This window comes from Geospiza fortis, unplaced genomic scaffold, assembly GCF_000277835.1.
Source record: "Geospiza fortis unplaced genomic scaffold, GeoFor_1.0 scaffold29, whole genome shotgun sequence".
Lineage (NCBI taxonomy): Eukaryota > Metazoa > Chordata > Aves > Passeriformes > Thraupidae > Geospiza > Geospiza fortis.
The window spans coordinates 4,300,599-4,320,275 of NW_005054349.1; the positions used below are offsets into that span (position 1 = coordinate 4,300,599).

At 42.2% G+C, this 19,677-nt stretch overlaps 1 protein-coding gene across 1 annotated transcript in view; it reads right to left on the reverse strand.

The window, feature by feature from the left end:
* The window catches only part of LOC102040271 (connector enhancer of kinase suppressor of ras 2-like), a 163,548-nt gene that overhangs the window by 142,932 nt on the left and 939 nt on the right, over positions 1-19,677 (reverse strand). The gene's annotated exons all lie outside the window — the stretch shown is intronic.

Genomic DNA, 19,677 nt, shown 5'->3' on the forward strand with positions numbered 1-19,677 from the left:
CCTGCAGAGCTCTCCCATGGAAAGGCAGCCTTGCAGGTCTTTCCTTCTCAGGAGAAGGCAGCACAAGGAGCCCTTGCTCTGCTGAGCTGGAGACTGCTCAGAATTCCCTCACTGACTTTTCCTGGGAAGATGACAAAGAACATCAGCACAGACCCCTCAGCTCCACCTCCTCCCTTCCTCCTGCTGTGGGTTTCCACTCCTCCCATGGATATTTTATGTGAGTATTCCAGCTCTCACTCTGTGCCAGCGTTTCCAGTCATCTCCTGTCTCAGATGAATGAACCAAAAAGCCATTTTATGTCCTGGGGACCATCCTTGTCAGACTTGAAGCTCCCACCAGCAGCATTGGGTACTCCCAGTGTGAGGATGGACACTGCAAAGCTTGTGAAGGGACCTCAAGTCTGAAGGTTCAAAGAACAAAACAAATTCCAAGATCATCTAAATGCATTAGGATCTGAGTCCAGAGCTGGGTGTGGAATTCAGGGTGTTTCAGTGGCACATCAAGAGGCACCAGCAGGTGGATTGATCATGTTTCCATCAAGTCTCTTTATCCTCTTTCAAAGGTTATTCCTCCTTCCCCCACCACACTTCTAGGTGGTGGCTTTTCCTTAACTAGACTGACAAAAAACTCCAGGTTAAACCCCTACCATGGGTTTAACTATGGGTTAAACCCATTTAGAGTGCCTAAACTGTCTAAAGTGTCTAAAAATCCAGAGAATTTTCAGAATTGACTTTCCAACAGAAGCAGGTCCTGAAGATATTCTGCTGCTTGTCAAAACTGAAGTCATGGAATCACCGAGGTTGGAAAAGGCCTCAGAACCACCGAGTGCTCCTCAGCTGCTGAAAGCCAGCAGGATTTACATGGAATGTGGATCCCTGAGACACTGATGTGCTTTTTAACACTCTGCCCCCCATTTGAAAGGTTTCATGTCAACCAGATCAATATATCCAGATCATTTTTCCTTGGTGGTGTCAACCAGTGTGCCTGCTGGAAATAGAATATATCCAGATCATTTTTCCTTGGTGAGTCAGCTTTAGTTCTTTGGTTCATTCCTGAGAGTTTGAGTTGGGAAAGCTTCTCCTGTGAACCAGTGGACTGAAAGGATGGAGAGTTGTTTCAGGAAATTCTGTCCTGATGGAAGTTACCAACAGATGAAGGCAGATATTGGCAGCTCAGTTCTGGTTTTATTAAACACAGTTGTCTCTGACTGCCCTCAGTATTAGGTAAATAATTCTTTTCCCAGTTCAAGGCTGAGAACTTAATGCAGCAGAATAAATTTAGGCTTTCACTGCACAACCTTCTGTCGGTTCTTTTCCAGTTGCAAACATGATCCTGTGAGAATCCCCCAGATGCACAGCCAAGATCTCACCCCCATGACCTAATCTTGCTTTTTCTGCACTTCTCCTTCAGTATTTTATTGATTACTGTGTCAGTGTTTGAGAGTCCCACATTTCACAGCCATTCATTATACATCTGCTTCTCTTTAATTATTCTAAATAATTATTTAATATTCTCCTTTTTCTGGACAGATGTTTCTGGCTTTACTACCTTCATTTTTCTGGAAAAATGCCAGATACCTCTCTCCTCTGTTGTGTCTTTTTTTTTCCCCTGGAAACACACAGACTGGATGGTTTGCTTGCTGCAGTGATCTTGATGTGAACTGATTGTCCTTCATTAAGTGCCCTGACTTTTGCTTCCAGCTCCAAAGTGGAAGGTGCTCACTTTGTGAGGGGTTCAGGCCAGGGGAACCTGAGCTGAAACTCACATTTGCTGCGTGAGCAAGACCCTGAACCCCACCAAGGTTTAGGGGACTTGTGCATCTAAAAACCATTTACATATTTTCTTATCTACAGATGGAAGCACCTGTCTGGGTTCCAGGAGTAGAAGTTTTAAAGAAAACTGTTGGGAGGGCTGTGAGATAAACCCTTTTTTGTCCTATAATTCCAATTTGTGCTGTAGCCCGACAGCACTTCCCACTGTCACTGGTGCTCACGTGCAAACCCATGAGCTCCTTCTTTGCAGACACTGAATTCTTTGAATTTTGGTACAATAGCAGACCTCTTGGCAGCTGTAGACGCCTGTTATTAGGAGAGATGATTCTCTGAATATTCCTCTATAGAGGGAGAGGGTTTTGAGTGGCTGAGATTTGCATAGCATGTGCTGATGTGCAGTTTGCTGTCCCAGGGAACGGAGCTCCTTTGTGTGTGGGAGAACACAGCTGACAGCAACAGCAAAGCCTGAATGGCTCCCACAGCCATGGCAGGAAAAATCCCCTGCCATTTGGAATGGCAGCTCAGCTGCTGGGTGGTTTGGTTTGGTAATCAATTTATGGATATATTTTCACAAACCTCCTGCGTGCCCCAGTCTGTTCCAGTCACCCATTTTCTGTCACAAGCTCCTCGAGGTGTCAGGGCTCAGGAAACTCCACTCATTATTTGCTTTCATTTTACAAACAGCTGTGACATTAAAAGACATTCCCTTCATGCACCTCATTTTCAAAGATTTTTTGTGCCCTCAGAGCTTAGTTTGAGATTCAATACATTTTTAGAGAGCAATACTCTCCAGTACTAATACTTCCTGCCCACACAAAATGAACCATTGCTTCATGTGCTTCCTGATTTGCCTACTCTAGAGTAACTTGATGTCCTCCAACGATGGAATATCATCATTTGAGCCAAATTGAGCCTCCTCCCACACACAGACATTCCATAACCATAATGGAAATACTTCTATGAAAAAAAAATTGAGATTGGTTATTTACTAAAGGAAGAAATATTCCTTCTTTATGGGTGCAATCAGAAGTTTCCAACATTTGATACTCTCAGTGGTCATTTTGTCCATCAGAGGATCTTTCAGGCAAGACTTTAAGGAAATACAGGCATTTTATTTATTCCATTTTACATTTTATTCAATCCAATTCTCATAATTCTTATGATTTCAAAGTTGCTCACAGAAACATGGAAATCAAAGGCAACTGGATGAGACAAATGCACTTTATTCTTCTACAGAACACGGCACCTATGGGGATAAACTAAATGTGACCCTGAGAGCTGTCAGGACAAATTAACTGGTCAAAACCCATTTGAACAAATTCAAATTTAAACTGTGTCAAACTAAAAAGAGAGGTCTCTCCTCGGTCATATTTAACATTTAGACCTACAATGTTTAAGGAGCCACATGTACCTTTAATTTTCTTTTTCCTAAAGGACAAACTTATTTTAAAAATAAACATTAATATCTGAAGCATTACTGAATTCTTGCCAGGAGCCAGAAAGAGCTTAAAAAGTCAGGGAAAAAAGGACTTCTTTTGAGATGGAAATTAGCTCAGTAAAAATGATCAGATCTGCCAAACTGGTAACGTGATGACTGGGAATTTCAGCGGTGAGCAAAACCAGTCTTCATTTTTCAGGCAGATGACCCAAATGTCAAAGGATTGCATGAAATCACAGGTACTTCTTTGGAGTGAAGTCCTGCTGGTGAGAGAGGTAATTCCTCATGCAAAAAGGCCCGGCCTGTATTCTGAAAACTGGCCAAGTCATACTTGTGAAACTCAATGTGAATTGTGGATGCTCCTAATTGAGCCAAATTAATTCAAGAATTAACACCCCAGTGAAGATGTTGTAGACACTCAGTGGGAGCCACTGACCACAACAGTGCACCAGATGTATCTGAGGTAAACAACACAGAAAAGCAAACAACTGGATTATAATTCTGCTGATAGTTACTTTTAAATCTGGGGGTTTTTCCTTCTGGAATTGAAAAATTATGTGGGAGCCTTTTCTATTTAGGAAAAGACATATCTTGAAAACCCATGGACAGAAGTCCATTCTGTCATTTGTGTTTCTGAACCGGTCTTCCCTGGACTTGTCATCTATCAAAAGAGACACTCAAAAGTGTCCAAGGAACCACCAGAGAACCAGCCAGAAGCTGCCCTGCTCCTGAGAGCTGTTCTGAGGGATTTGAAACCCACTTTTCCAGCACAGAAAATTGTTTTGTGCAGCAGCTGCTCACCTGTGCCTCCCCTCGTGCTCCCTGTGCTCCTTTTTGCAGCCTCACCCCTCAAAGCCCCCTTGCTGCTGGCATTGATTCGTGCCTCTCCCCAGAGCTCTGTGTTCCCACTTAGCACAGCAGCCCCTCTGCAAAGTGCAGAGCCCATTTATAATTCATGGTTTTGCCTCTCAGAACAGCCACAGGGTTTTCTGAGGTCCTGTTCTCCCTGCAGCTCTGTGCCTTGGTCATGGAAATCCACTTTGCCTGGGCTTTGGGGCATCTCTGAAGAGTGAACTGGTGATTGCAAGGGTTGATTCTGCTTCAGTTGAACTCTGAATTCAGCTGCTGAACTCAGGATGAGCAAGATCAGGCATTTTAGGAAGAGAACATGCCCATCAGCCTGCATTTAGGGAGTATTCTGAGATGCTGCTTCCTGTGTTAGAAGCACTCCCTCTTCTGAGACAAAATGTACTGAGGAACGAGCCCTTGAAACTCTGTGTAAAATAAACAAATAGTCTTCTGGAATCAAATTAGTTACCATTTTATTCCTTTTTTTCTTCCCTCTTAATTGCTTACTTCCATTTTCTCCTGACGGAACACTTAAAATGGAGCTGTTGGTTAGAAATTCAGAAAACTGAAGTGAAAATTGTGTAACTCAGACTGTGTTTAGTGCTCCACATTCTCTCACTGTGCCTTTTAATTTTGTAACAACCATTAGTGGAAGGGCTGACAAATGGTAGAAACCTGGGGAAAAAAAGTGTCAGAATAATTTCTCATTCTTCTCTTTCTTTTTCTCTACAAATGAAGACTGAGATTACATCAGTGGGAAAAAATAGAATCAAGAAGGAGAGATGTGATGGAAATTCCTATGAAATCCATTCTGTGATTAGAGGTATCATGAAGAGTATGAAGAAACACAGGGGATTGCCTGGAGTTTTCTTTGAACTCAGAGGCATCAACGCATGGCAGTGCAGACAGCTGCACTCTCTGTGAAGTGGCAATCTTTCCTGATATATTTATTACAGAAAAAGGAAAAAAAAATATTATATGCACTTCTTTGAGTGAAAAAGAGACAGGCTGGGTAGTGTGTTTTGAACCAAGACACAAAACCAGTGTGTTCTCTAGATTAATGAGCTAATAAAAATCTATAATGCAGGGAGTACTAAGAGAGAAATCAGCAAATTTTACATATTCTGTTAATGTCTAACACTGAGTGGGGTTTTGTGTCTCAAAGATCTGTGCAGTGCAGGACTGAAAAGAAATTGAGCATAGCATTTTCACTCTATTGAATTGCAAAACGAAATATTTCTGTGTCTAGGGCTGCTTATGAAGGGATAATTCTCTCACCCATGGGAAACAGGAGGATGGGACAATTGGCAAAGTTCTTGGCAATATGGAGCATGAGCCCCTGAAATCATTCTGGTTTTGGACATCACCCATGGGTTCCACACCTGGAATTAATGCACATTATTTGCAATGTCTCAGTGGTGATCAAACATGTTGTTCACTGGAAACAGTGGAATCACCTGTTCTCCTGGCCCTGAGAGCAAGGTCCCCGGGCTCTGCTTCACCTCCTGAGTCCCTTCCAAAGGGCACAGAGCGCTCCCCCTCTCCCAAATTCATGTGGCCCAGGAGCTCCAGCTTAAGCTCCAGCCTCAAAGCCCACCCAGTTCCACCTTCCACTGTCCCAGGTCCCTCCAAGCCCCATCCAACCTGGCCTTGGACTTCCAGGGATGGAACATCCCAACAAAAATTCCATTGTAACTCTTGGAAAGGAAAATTTTCCAACTTGTTGCATCCCTCAAAATAAAGGAAATATCAAAGCTGAGCACGCAATGCTGGAAAAAGTAGTCTGAGTAGTAAAATGTTTCATTCTATTAAAACTTGTTTTGGTACCACATGATGGAGGAAATTCAAGTCTTTGTTGAATTTATTGAGTTTTTAATCTAGCAGTATTTCTTCAACATAAGTAAATACACTGAAGTATTTAAATGCTTTTGAATTCCAAGGGATTTGACACTCCCAAGCGTAATTCCGGCCTTTTAAAATTTATAAATATTTTATAAAAATACAGAATATATCACAGTTTAATTACTTAGGATGACTTATCCACTCTCTGAGAAGTTTTCTATAATTATTATTCACTTTTACCACAGGAAAATGTTTTTATATCAAGAAAGATGATCTCTACCTCCACGCTTTATTTTATTTTATTTTATTTTATTTTATTTTATTTTATTTTATTTTTATTTTTTTTTCATTTTCATTTTCACTTTCATCTTTTTGTTTTCCTCACCATCCTTCTCAGCCTCATCCTAATGCAAATCGAGGACCTTATTTGTATGCAATACTTTAATTTCAAGCCCTGTAAGATGACACTGTTAAATATTTGCACTGTGTATTTTTACCAGCAGATTCTTCATCAGCCACAGATTTCTGCAGCAGCAAATTTCAGCTGAAGTCAACGGGCACAGGTTTCTAACTGCCACATAGAATTTCAGTTTTCTTCCTGAATGACCTGCTTAGAATAATTAGCTTTTTTCCTTATGCTGAGCTGACAGCTACCTGGGAAACAGCAGGTGCTCTCAATGTTAATAATGCTGTGCAGCCCAAGGCCCTTTTCCTTAAATTCTTAGCATAAAGAAGATTGCAGCAAAGTCATATTTGTTGAATAAATTGTGAAGATGTTTCAGCTTAACAGAATCATAGAGGAAATCAAAATACACAAAGCAAGGAAAAGAGAATTAATATTGTATTTTCCCAGAGGCTTTGCTTCACCAAGTGCCTGGTTTGTGGCGCTGAGATCTGTAAATGATTCCTGGTTAATGCTGGGCTGTGAATTAGTGATGACCCAGCAGAGGGCTTGGCTGCAGACAGGAATGTTCTCCATGGCCTGGGGATAGCTCAGCACAGTCTTGGGATGGAGAATCCTCAGGAGATTTTTGTTATGGGGGTTTTTGGAAGGAATTTTGTCTGAGTTAGACACGGGACCTCTGAATTGTTTTTGAAAATGTGGTTTATTTTTTTTTATCTTCTACATATGCAGGAAGGGTGAGTTTGGCTCACATCTTCACTCCATGGTTCAGAAGGTCACAAGCCCTCTAGTTACAAGACCTTTTAAGGATTTATTGACCAATAACACACTGCCAACAGGGATATTTATGCTTTTGACCCAATCCTTAAATATTTTGTCTTAGGGACCCATGCTACAGCGTAAGCTTTCTTAGCCAATCATGTTATGACGCACAAATCTGCATGTTATGACATACAGTACCTCATTCTAAACTCTTTGTTTACCTTTTGTAACTATTTTCACTTTTTCTATACCCTAAACCCTGAAACTCTAAACTTTCTTCCACTTTTAGAGAGCTGTGGGGTATAAGAGGGACAGGAAGGTTCCATTCCAGAGGGGAGCACATGGAGCACTCCTGAAGGCCTCAATTCTATCATTAAAAAGACTTTTCCCTTGTATTTTTGCAACAATTATCTAATGATTTCCAACCCATATGCTTGTACCAGATGTCTGAACCTTCACAGGCCAGATCATATTTATTCCTTCAGACAAACCACTTCATATTACTTAGTAATAATTCTCAGGATCATTATTATCATTCTCATCACTTCAAATCCAAACACAGCAAATATGATGAATAACATGCTTCAAATTTCCCCCTTGATTAATGGGCTGTGTGTGTGCACAAAAACTCTTCAGTCTGCAAGATGTGATTTCCCTGGTGAAGCCATTCTAGCCAGATCTTTCCTGCACTGTGGAACAAATGAAATTCTGAAATGAAAGCACCCAAAATGAAACTTTCCTGTGGTACAGATGCTAAAGGTATTAATTTCCATTTCTCTGCACTTCCCTGTGCTTTCCTGTCATTATTAATAATTTTTACTCTTAAAATACTTGTGGAATACCTGCAAAAGGCTTGTGAAATACCTGTAAAACTCAGAGCCTTTACTTGCATCACTTGGTTTGCACTTCAGCCCCTCAGAACTCTCTCTGCCCCTTTAGCAATCCAAACCCAATGAAACCCTGGAGTTTTGCTATATTCCAGAGCCAAAAAAGAGTTAATAGTGCACCATGCAGATAAGGTTGTCATTACCCCTTGACAGTAAATATTGCTTTGTGCCAGGTTAGCTGATGTGATAAGGAGCAGAACCTCCCAGCAGCAGGATGCTGATAATGATCCCAGAGCCTCTCATCCAGCAGCTCTGAGCTCCTGCAGGCAATGCCATCCCCTCCTGAAATGCAGCACAGACACAACGTGCCTGTCCATTAGAACAGAGTTTTGTGCCCTGCTCGATGGATGATGCAGTGCCACCCTCCCCCGGGGTCTGCACGAGGGGACCAGGCCACAGCTTTTAACTTTGTTTTTCAAAGCATTCTGGCTGCTTTCCATCACCCCAGCCTGCTGGAATCTGTTTGGATCACACTTTGATCAGGGTAAAAATGGAACTACCACCATGATGGCTTGGTTTAATAGGGATTTAGAAAAATGATCAGTTTCTGAGCTGTAAATCCCATATTTACCTTTACATCAGCGTGTCCATTTCTAATTGGATGTTCTGCAAACCAATGTCAGTGCACCTGTACACAAACAGTGCTTTTCACTTCATAGAATCACAGAATCCCAGAATTATTTGGGTTGGAAGGGACCTTAAAGCTCATCCCCTTTCACCCCTGCCATGGCAGGGACACCTTCCCCTATCCCAGGTTGCTCCAAGCCCTTTCCAACCTGGCCTTGGGCATTTCTAGGGGCAGCCACAGCTGCTCTGGGCACCTCTGCTGGGGTCTGCCCACCCTCACAGCCAGGAATTCCTTCCCAATATCCCATTTAAATCTCCCTTGATTCAGCTCAAAGCCATTCCCCCTGTCCTGGTACTAAATGCCCTTGTTTAATTAAAAATTTCAGTTGCATATTTGCCTCTGTGTCTTTTATCAGAAGTCGTTGCAGCACTTGTCCACAGCAGTCCCAGACTGCCACATCTTTTTTTTCAATTTCTAGGATTTCTAGAGAGGTTTTGTTTCAATTCCTGTTGGTATCCTCCTCATCTATAAGCATTTATTGATTTTTAGAGCCAAACCAACAAGTAAAAACACAGGAGTGGGAAACAGGAATTGCAAAGAGGCAAAATGGAAGATAATGGAGGTTGGAAATGAGGCTGGCTTTAACAAACTCTGCTTTAACAAACTGCTGTAACAAACTCGGCTTCCTTGCTTGTTAAAATTGGTTCTATCAAGACAACCCTTGGCAGATCACTATAATTTTTAAAATTAAAAAAAAAAAAACAGACTACACCAGTGCATGACTGCACTGTGATCTAAAGCGTCCCTCAAGAATATCTCCTAATTAAACTGCTTGATCAGTTTTATTACCTTACTCAGTGCAGCCAGCCTGCAGGAGGGACTGACACTTCTGTGGCAAGGATCCTGCACTGCAAGAGTGGATTTCTTTTCAGAGCTCTCTCTCTCTCACCAGCCTGATTTTTGGGCCAGGTTTACCTGTGTGTGAGGTTCACTAAAACAAGCTTAACTTCAGCCAGGTTTAGGAGACATATTGCAGAAAATTTAAAACCAAAAAACGCTCTTCTTGTTGTGTTTTATGGTGCAAGGGGTGTCAGAGCCACTGGGATTGAGAACAACACAGATCACAGAGCAGCCCAACTGTAAATACTGTGGAATTCCTGATTCTTCAGAAAAAATCTCAGTTACTGTCCCATTCCTAAGATTATTACAGGAGATTAAGGAAGACAACATAAGTTGCTTTCAAATACAAAATTTCCAGTACTTTTGAGGCATCTTATGAATTTATCTCAGAGCATAACTGATCATCTAGATATGCAAATCAAGATTGTTTGCCAAAAGCCCTTGACTACAGGAAGTGGTAAAGTGTCCTTCAGACCAAAATAGTATGAAATAATCTTACCTTCAAACTCTTCTGCTCTTCTTGGATGTTTTTGGAAACCTGGATTATTTTTAACTCTCCAAAGAATCACAGTTCCCGTTTCAAAATGTATTTGGCCAATATTTTAACATACCTACTCCATGGTACTTTTTCTTTTTTTCTTCTGAGAAATTTGTGGGTTTTCTCTGCACCAAATCTTAATTATGCAAATTCTGTTATCATTTTGGGAATGCTTAGTCATGGAGCTTCATTACCATGTTTTTGGGGATGGTAACTGTGGAGTAGAGAAAGACAGTGGCTCCAGAAGAATTAGTGATGGTCTGACAGTCAAATATAAATTTTTCTGGGACATCCTGGACTGCTCCAAATGGATAATAATTATGTTATCTGGCATGGATGCCTACTAGGGTTAACCATAGGTGCAATTGATATTTTCCTGCTCTTCCACCACTGTTGGTTATTTCACGATGAGGACAAACAGAGACTGTTCCAGGCTTTACCATTGTGCTACAAGGGTTCATTTTGTCCTTTTATGTGACAGCCTGCCAGTTTACAGGCAAAAACAATAAAAAAAAGGAAATATTATCTATCATTTTCCCCTGGAAAGATGGGATATTAATGAGATTTGAAAGAATAATTTGATGAGAATTTCAGCAATTCAAATCAAGTATGACATTGGAGGGTGAAAGGAAAGCAAAGAGCACTGGGGTGAGTCCTGGCAGGCTGACAGTGCACAGAACTGGGCAGCTTTGGTTCACCTGGAATTCCTGCCTGCATGTCCTGACAGGGAAGCTGGAGATCTATCAACCTCATAATGGGATATTTAAACCCCTTTGATAAAATGGCAAAGGTTATGTGGAATTAACCCATTCCAAAAGCCAAGGTTCCTCATCTACCAGCATCCTTTTATTCTAAAAGTTGATCATAAAAGAAAATGGAAATATAGAAAATGTTTTAAGAAGAAACTCCGCTGGTTTGATACCAGAGGAGACCTTCTTAATGAAGAAACTACAGATCTACCTTCAAATAAATAAAATGTGGCCAGGGGGGACACACAAAGAGCCATCCACAGAAAATGGGGAATAGAAAACTCCTTTCCACGTGCTGAGTGATATTGATGGCTCTTGGAATGATTCACAGATTGAATTAAAACACTTCCATTGCAGGATCATTTGAGCAATTTGGTTTTTAGTTAAAGTATTGCCTCATTGCTGATATGCAAATAATGATTGCTGCTGCTGCTGCCACAAAAGGCATTGATAATTTGGTCTGAGAATTGTCAGATAAACAAGAAATAGTTAATATGATGTCCCAGTGTATGTTTCTGTCAGCAGGTGATGGCTTCCTCAGCACATTTCCCAAAGTTTTTAAGTCCACTTATGAAGGATTTGAGAAGGATCTTCCTCCATTTTCCAAGATTTTGTTTTTAGCTTAACCTTTAAGTTTATCTTTCTTTTTCTATCCAATGTGGAAATTTCCTGGCTATTATTCTAATTTATCTTTTTGTTACTGAGATAATTCTTTGTTACATTTCTTGATGGATTATTCACTAACTCTTTTCCTTCTCTAGGGTTTATTTCTGCAAGAACAGCATTGCTGAGCTACTGCCCTAAGTGCATCCATTTCTTTCTATGTGACATTCAAGTAATGAATACTCTAAACTCTGTTGGTTCTGAACTTCTCTTACATGGCTCTACCTGTTCCCTCCAACCACATGATACAAATGCAAATTTGAAGGGTTTTTTCTTTGCTTTCAGTGTCTTTTTCCTCTGTAAACTACAAAGTTGGGGTTTTTAGTAACTAAGGGAGTTTCTCAGTGTGGCTTGGCAACGAACAATTGAAATCTCTTGACAATTGGCAATTAAATTCTCTCTCAGTGTTCAGGAATTGAGGGCATTTTCAGGATGGTGCTGAGTGATCAGTGACAGATGCCTGCAGAGGCCTCTCCTGGATTTAGGAATGTGCAGCACATTCCTGTGTAAACTCGTGGGATCCCAGACTGGTTTGGGTGGGAAGGGACCTTAAAGCCCATCCAGTGCCACCCCTGCCATGGCAGGGACACTTTCCCCTGTCCCTGGGTGCTCCAAGCCCTGTCCAGCCTGGCCTGGGACATTCCAGGGATGCTTCAGCCAAAACTTCTCTGGGCAGACTGTGCCTCCCTCTCCACTGGACAGGATTTCATTATTGGATACCACTGCTTCTCCCAGGGAAGCAGCATTTCATGGGCTGAAAGAGACCTGAGCAGCATCCAGGCTATTCACAGGAGATTTTAATGAAGAATCAGTGAAACAGCAACATTTGCCTTCTTCCAGCTGCCACCTAAAGCTCCCAGGAGCTGTGCTTGGCTTCTTGAGCCCGGTGGTTTTCAGCTCCCCTGGGATTTTGGATGCACTTCACTTCCAAATCGCTGCAGTCCTCTCCAAGATACTCAAAGCTAGAAAAATTTGACGTTAAATGAGCAAATTCCTTCACAATCTAATGTTTATTGTCCATCTCATTATGAATGAGGCAAGAAAAATGCTGCTGGAGAGAAATGTGAATAAAGAGGAGAGAGGCCAAAAGGGAATGGGGGAAGCTGGTGGGGAGAGAGAGAAGTAAAACATGCTTTAATTCAGGTGCTCATTGGCATGTCTGAGCTGTCAGGCTGGCACCCCTGTCTGCCTGTACTCAGAGAGTTTTCCACGTAAAAGAAGCAGATGTGCCAAATGAATCTTTTCTAGAGCTGTAGCAGTTTCAGCACACTTATAAAAAATGAAATTTCTGCCTTAGGAACTCCTGGAATCCCCACACTTTTTCTAGGCTTTGTTTGGTGCTTAGAATGAAAGAGATGGACATATTTGTAGGGAATAAAGCTGAATGTATTTTGTAAAATTACTGCCTGCTACGTTTTATTTCAAACATGCCACCTACGTTGGAACTAAAAATGCTCCACAGTCTTTTTATAATTCATCTTTGCTGGAAAACAGTTGGTGGAGAATTTGAGTAGGAAAACCCAAACATTGCAGTGGCCTTGAATCCTCCTGAGCACTTCTTTGCAGAGGGTCAGTGAGGATATGTTTTGGGAGCGGTTTGAGTGTTAGTTAATCAGAAATAATTTCATTTTGATTCATCACTAGAGCCCTTCACAAATACAACCCCATAATTTTTACCTCTCTCTGAATCCTCTAAGAGTAACTCCTGAACCTTCCCTTTCCAGCTCCTGCCCTCACTGCAAAGGCATCAGGGAAGAGAAAGTCACGTTCACTAAAAAAACAAAACTGGGAAAGTAGCAATTGAAATTAGTAATGCAAAGCAGCATTTAGAAAATATCTACAAAATCACTCTGGGTGGAGAGGATGAATGTAGATTATTGCTCAGCAATATTTGATACTACTGTGGTTAATTCAGTCAAATGGTTCATTTAATATCAAGAGAGTCACTAATTACAGCAGCAGAGCCACAACCTCCATTTCTGTCAGTGTGGCAGGACAGCAGCTCTGAAAGAATGGCACTAAAAGGACAAACTCTGCCTTTTTTAGCTTTGAAATCTTTGTAGGTGCTAAAACAATTTTGCAAAAGGACAAATCTCAGTTTACTTTTTGCTTTCCCTTTTTTCCTTCATTGCAAAGAGGAGCACAAGACATTGAACCCCTCAGAATGAGCCCCAAGGAGATTTCTCAGGCAGGAATATTTCTTTACCCAAGCACAGTGAGCATTTAGAAGCATTCCTTGAGGACAGGCCCAGGGAACAAGGAGCTGCCTTCCCTTGGGGTCTGAGACAGGATGGAAGCAGAGATTTGCTCCCCCATCTAGGCAGGGTTTTCCATGCACTGAAATGATATTCATAATGTGTTTTTCTGCACAGTCCAATGTTTCTCAAACTGTCTTCCAACCTAGGCAGCCAGGAATCCTGTAGCACTGAGATGTTCTGCTCTTTTTCTAGGAAATCCACATTTTACAAACTGGTGGCAGTGTCACACACAGAGTTCTGTGTTATGGCACATGGGCTGATGTCAACCCTGCCAAAGGAAGGAAAAATTTAGAAATTGGAATGAGCGGGGCAAGAAAATCTGGGAAGAAACCATGAAAGCATCTCATTGCTGAGGAGGATCCAATGTCTTTGCAGCTTCCTGACACACAGCACCTCATTTAATGTGGTCTGAAAGTGTCATCCACAGCAGCCAACTTATCCTGAATTTTACTTCATCAGGTAATTTTACTTCATCACTGTGAGGTAATGGAGAGCTGGAGAAGGCTGAGCTCTCCTGAAATTGCATTTCTACTCTGCCCTCCCTGGGGTGGTCAGGACTGGGGGGAAGTTGGGGATTTTGCATAAATTTAACACATGGTAAAGGTTACAGGGCCCAGCAAGGCGTGACACATTGTCTGACTGCTGATATTAAGCTGAGAGACAAAAAAGTAAATTTCTTTACATAATGACCTGAAAGATTAGTTATGCTTGATAAATGTGACTTGAGAGACCTTCCTTGAGCTCAGACCTTGCTCTGGGAGCAGAATTACATTTCTTAAAAAAGGTCTGAACGTATCTGCTTTACAGATAGGGAAATTTCAGAATACAATCCTAAATAACCTGATCATAAATACAGACCATTAAATTGCTAAATGCTGCTGAAATCTTTTATGGAGATAGTGTTAATCCAGTTGGTTCTTGGAAGATATATAGACCAGTTTCTAATTGGTCCTCAAAGTGGAGTTAGTGAAAGTCAGGTAATAGTGATAGGGATGCAGAAATACCTCAGCCAAAATAATTTCCATAGAGAATTAGAGATAGACCTGATTCAGGAAGGTCTTTGTACAACATTTACCTGTGGGCCAGCTGGCAATGACCCCAAGCATGGCTGCAGTCACTGGGAAGACACAGACTGGAGCCATGGGCTCAGCAAAGGGTTTTGTTGTCCCTCCAGGCTGCCAGTGGTGCACAAACTGAATTAAAGCTGAGTCAAAGCCTTGAGGGCACTGGCTCTGGGTAATCCTGCTCTGTTTCATACCTCAGCCTCTGGGGCAGGGAGGAATGGGCCCTTTGGGAATGTTGGTGGAAGTGGAGCAGGTCTGGGTTCGCTTCTGGGGCTGCAGCTCTGATGATCACCAGCTCTGCTGCTCTCCTTGTGAAACACAGCAGGAAAACTTCTGAACTTGGGACATTTGGGCATCATCCCCCGTGGTTATTCTGGGAAATGCAAACTCTGAAATATCCAGGAGGAAGCCAGAGCTTTAATCTCTTTGGGACTTTCCACATTTCAAAGATGAGGGTGATCCCCATGCAAGAAACCATCCCAAGGTCTTGTCTGAGCTGGTGGAAGCCTTGAGAAGACATTAGGTCACTCTGCTGGGGACAGACTGGGCACAGAAACACTTCCAGAGGGACACTGGAGTTCTTAGTTGTATTCAAAACCTCCTACAAAAGGAATGGCCCAACCTGCCTGGACAGCTTATTCCAACACTTAACTGTGCTGAATATTGGGAACTTGTGCCTTGAAATCTGACCTTTAGCACTTGCACTGCACAGCTGTCAACTCTGAGGTGAGCTCTGCTGACCCTTTAAAAGCAAACAGCTTACAGCACTCAAGAGTTGTTCACAAAATTCATTACTGAGGAGCATTAAAGTCCCAAACTTGTGAGAGAAATCGGGGAGGAATTGCAGCCAATTCTGATTCAGTGACTTAGAGACAACTGGAAATGTGGTGCCAGTGGAACACAGGAATCCAAGGGGGAGCCACAAGAGCAAATTGTTTGTTTCAGTTGGACAAGTGGCGAGAGCAGAGGAAAACAGTGAAACCTTTACTTTAGAACAGCTTGGAAATTGAATTCTAATTCTGCATTTGTGGCTCAGGTCTCTCCCAAACCTATTTGTCTTCAGAAAGAGCTGAAAAGATGCTATAAAACCTACGTTTTTCTAAATAAGGGATGACCTCAGTTATCCACTCCAGTTTCAAATTGCATCTGGTGGAATTGTGCCCCTGCATTATGGGATGCTGAGGTCAGGAGGGGGATCAGGGAAGCCCAGCATCCCCCAGCTCAGCACCCACAGGGTGAGACAGGATCACAGTGCATCCCAGTGTGCTTCCTGCACGTTCTGAGGTTTGATAAATATCATGTCCTGCACAGAGAGGAGGCTCCCTGGCTGTGGCACTGCTCCAGCACAGGTACTGATCTAATGGGCAGCGGAGGAAGAGGGAGAGGGGTTTGCCGGAGCCCGGCAATGTGCCGGGAATGTTAACGAGTCCTCTCACGTCATCATCCTCCCCTCCCTCCCTCCCTGCCTTCCCTTTCATGAGCCAGCCTGAAATCAGGGAATTACATGCTAAGGAAAACCCTTCAGCTAAACATATAATTATTCTGCACAGGATCAGTGCAGCATAGTTAATCAGTTTACCAACTGAATTAATTTTTATTTTTTTTATGTCTGCATCTCCTGTTGAGGGTGCAGAAATTCTGGATTTAAAGGGGAAAAAATGGCTCGCAGTTGTGAAATGAGTATCTACAGCAGACCATTTATTAGGAGAGAAACCTTCACTGCAGGCTGTTTTGGCAGACAAACCTGTCAGTCCCCAGGACTTTGAATCACTGACTCTGTGTGGAGGTATTACAGGTACTTAAGGAATAGCTGGTTTCCCATTTTAATTTTCAGCTGTTCAATAACACTGCATTCTCTGAAAGTTACAGCAGTATTTCATTGCATTGTGTTTCATTTCATTTCCTCGGACTGCTCTGAAAAGTGAGTATTTATTTGGACAGAGGTGTCACTTCCCTGTAAATGAGTTCACATTTTAAATGACCTACTTGTAAACTGCTCCCCTCAGGAAGTACAACATCTCCAATGCTCCTGCTTGTAAAAGTACAGAGAACTCCCCTCAGATTTTGCCTCCAATGAAACACAAACTCTCACCTTTTGTTAATTCAGTAAGACATCCTAGCTCCCCTCTGCACCCCAAACTCTGTACAGGACTGCCCTGCTCAGTTAAAGGGTTAAAATGGATGGGTTTGGGTTTGGCTGATGACCTGCAAAGTGCCTCTGCATTTCACAGAGAGCTCCTGTGCCAAAAAGCAACCAAAATCCCCAGGTAAAGCATTCCAGATGCACATCTTGGAGGGCAGCTTGCCATTTTCTCCCATTAATATGTTAAACCTAATCCAGGGAAAAGCGACCAGTTAGAAACCACTCTGAGCCTGAAGGCACTGGGGAGCTTTATGGGTAATGTTTGTTTTCCAATGGGGAAATCTGAGCAAGGCAAAGGTTTTTCCTAAAAATCTCTTTCTTTTGGGTCCATAGAAAACATCCCCAGGAAAACAGGTAAGTTATGTAAGAAATGGCTGTAACCAGGGAAAACACCTGAAAACCATTTGGAGAGCTTTAAAATGTTGGAAAATTTGGGGGGAAAAAAAAGAATACTGACTAAAAACTGTTGCTAAAAATACCTCCCCAGTTAATGTTGTCAGCTCCTTTGAAACCTTCCCTTTTAACCACAGCGCTGCATCTGCTAAACTTAACAAAATATGTTTGTATAGAGACAAAAGTATGCAGAGTTTTAACTTCTAGAACCCCTGAGAGCCTCAGGAATGAATTTCCCCAGACTTGCATGGCCTTTTCAGGTTGTCCACACCATCAGATGCAGTTCCCTAATTGAATTCCAGTTGAGTGCGCTCCCAAGAAGGGAGCTGGGGATAAATACAAGATGCCAACTTGTCATTACAATGTTCCTTAAAGCCTACCAATTTTTACTTTTTTGGCAAGTAACATTTCCTAAAGGAAAAGAACAGAAGGGTGTCTCCTCTTGTAGGGGGGGCTCAGGCTGCAGCTGCTGCTCTCATGGGATGCTGTAACCACGACACGTTCTGGGGACCTGGGTCTCAAGCCATTAACATCATTTTTGTGGCTTCCTTCCATCTTCTCTACAGTTATTTGATGCTTCTGGTACGCACTGCTAGTTAGTTTCAAAGCATGGGCTTTGCTAACAGATTTTAGGAGTAAGTTCTAATGGCTTCAAGGGATATGATAAATGCAAGTTTTAAAAGCGTGTTGCTATTATTTCCCTGTGAAATGTCATTTACAATCTCCACAAATAAAACTAATTGTCTACACATTTTTAAGCCCCCCAAAGGTATATTACAGAGGCAATATTTGTTCCATTGTTTATTAACATGTTGCTATCTACAGTCAAGATAATACTCATTCCTAAAGTGGTAATTTTTTGAAAGTGTCTTTAATTTATCTCTTGATGCTGTGAAAGAAGTGACCTTTCAGAAGAGAAGAGCTACATAAAATCTACCTTATCACTGCCAATCACTGCCTGTGCAGACCTTCAGCCTCCCTGGCACATGGATTCAGCACAGTGATGCAGCCAACAGAGCTGAGCTGCACAACACATGGAAATTACAGGCAAACAGTGGCCACAGTTGGGCAATTTTTGCAAAGTAAGGTAGTTATAAGTAGTTTTAAACCGACTCTGGTCTGTCATTTGTGTGGGTTAGGTCTTTCCTTTGGCTGCAGCTGAACAATGCATCTGCAAAGGGATAAAAAGGAGGCTTGTAATGTTAATGTGGGGGAAATGGACAAATGTGCAACTTTCCTGTTTGTGGATGTGCAGCTCATGCTACCAAGGAAAATATCAACGTTGTGAATACTTAATGTTCACTGCATTATATTTACTAATGCTTGAACACAGAGCACTGACAATGCTGCCTACTCCAGATATCCCTGTGGATGGTGCACTGTGCAGGCTGGTATGGAAATCCAACTGTCAGGCAACTCCAGACATGTAAAAACCTGCTGCTTGTGTGACCTTCCTCCACTGCACATCATGGATTGCTGCTCCCCAGTATGTAATAATTTTGCATCAGGAAGGATAAAAAAGTAGCAGGAAGTAATTTTAAATTTAGCAACAAATATTCTACATGTTTTGACACTTCATTTACACTATAATTCAAGTAAGGAGTTAAATTAGCAGAGTGATCTGTCCACTTTTTAACTCTTTTATGTACTGGAAATGAAAGTGTGGGTCAGAAAACTCCTCTGCAAATACATTAGGATTTGCTATCACCTAATGACATTGGAGCCTGGGAATCAATTCTATATCTAAAGGTTCAGGATCCATCCCAATGACCTGCTTAAACCCTCCCAATTACCCCGAGTTCCCTAACACCTGAGAAACAAAGTACATCCATTCCCCCAGACACCGTTTGCTTCACAAGACTCTGTGCTTGTAGAGGAATAATTAGCTGATAATGGCAACGTGTCTGATGAGCACCAAAACAGCCCAATTTCAGCGAAGTGTGGAGATGCAGCTCAGCAAAATGAGATCAGACCCATTCCCCTATTAATGAGAATACTTTGAAAGCCTTAAGGACATTCAAGTGGGCATCCAATTCAACCCTCCCATAGAGTTCGGTCATCACACTACAGGAATCATTTCCACGAGTAACCTACACCCCAAATTTGCACCTCTTCTCCTTATATAACAACGATCCCCCGTGGCTGGAATGATTTGTCTCAAAGACAGGCAGCTCATCAGAAGCACTGTATAACAACACTAATGCATCCCACTGTGGGAATACAGTGGGGGCAATTCTCCCCCCCTCCACTCCGCAGAAATTTAAACCACTTATCATGAGAACAATCCCTCGCCCTCCCATCCATCCCGGTCTGTTTGCAGCACAGCCGAGCATTGTCAGGCAAAACATGTCACAGCTGACGGCTGTGTTGTGAAGCTGCGAATGTGCAGGGAAATCATCATTCCTGTCAAGTTATCCCGGCGAGTTTCCCCGCTCAGCCCTGCCCCCT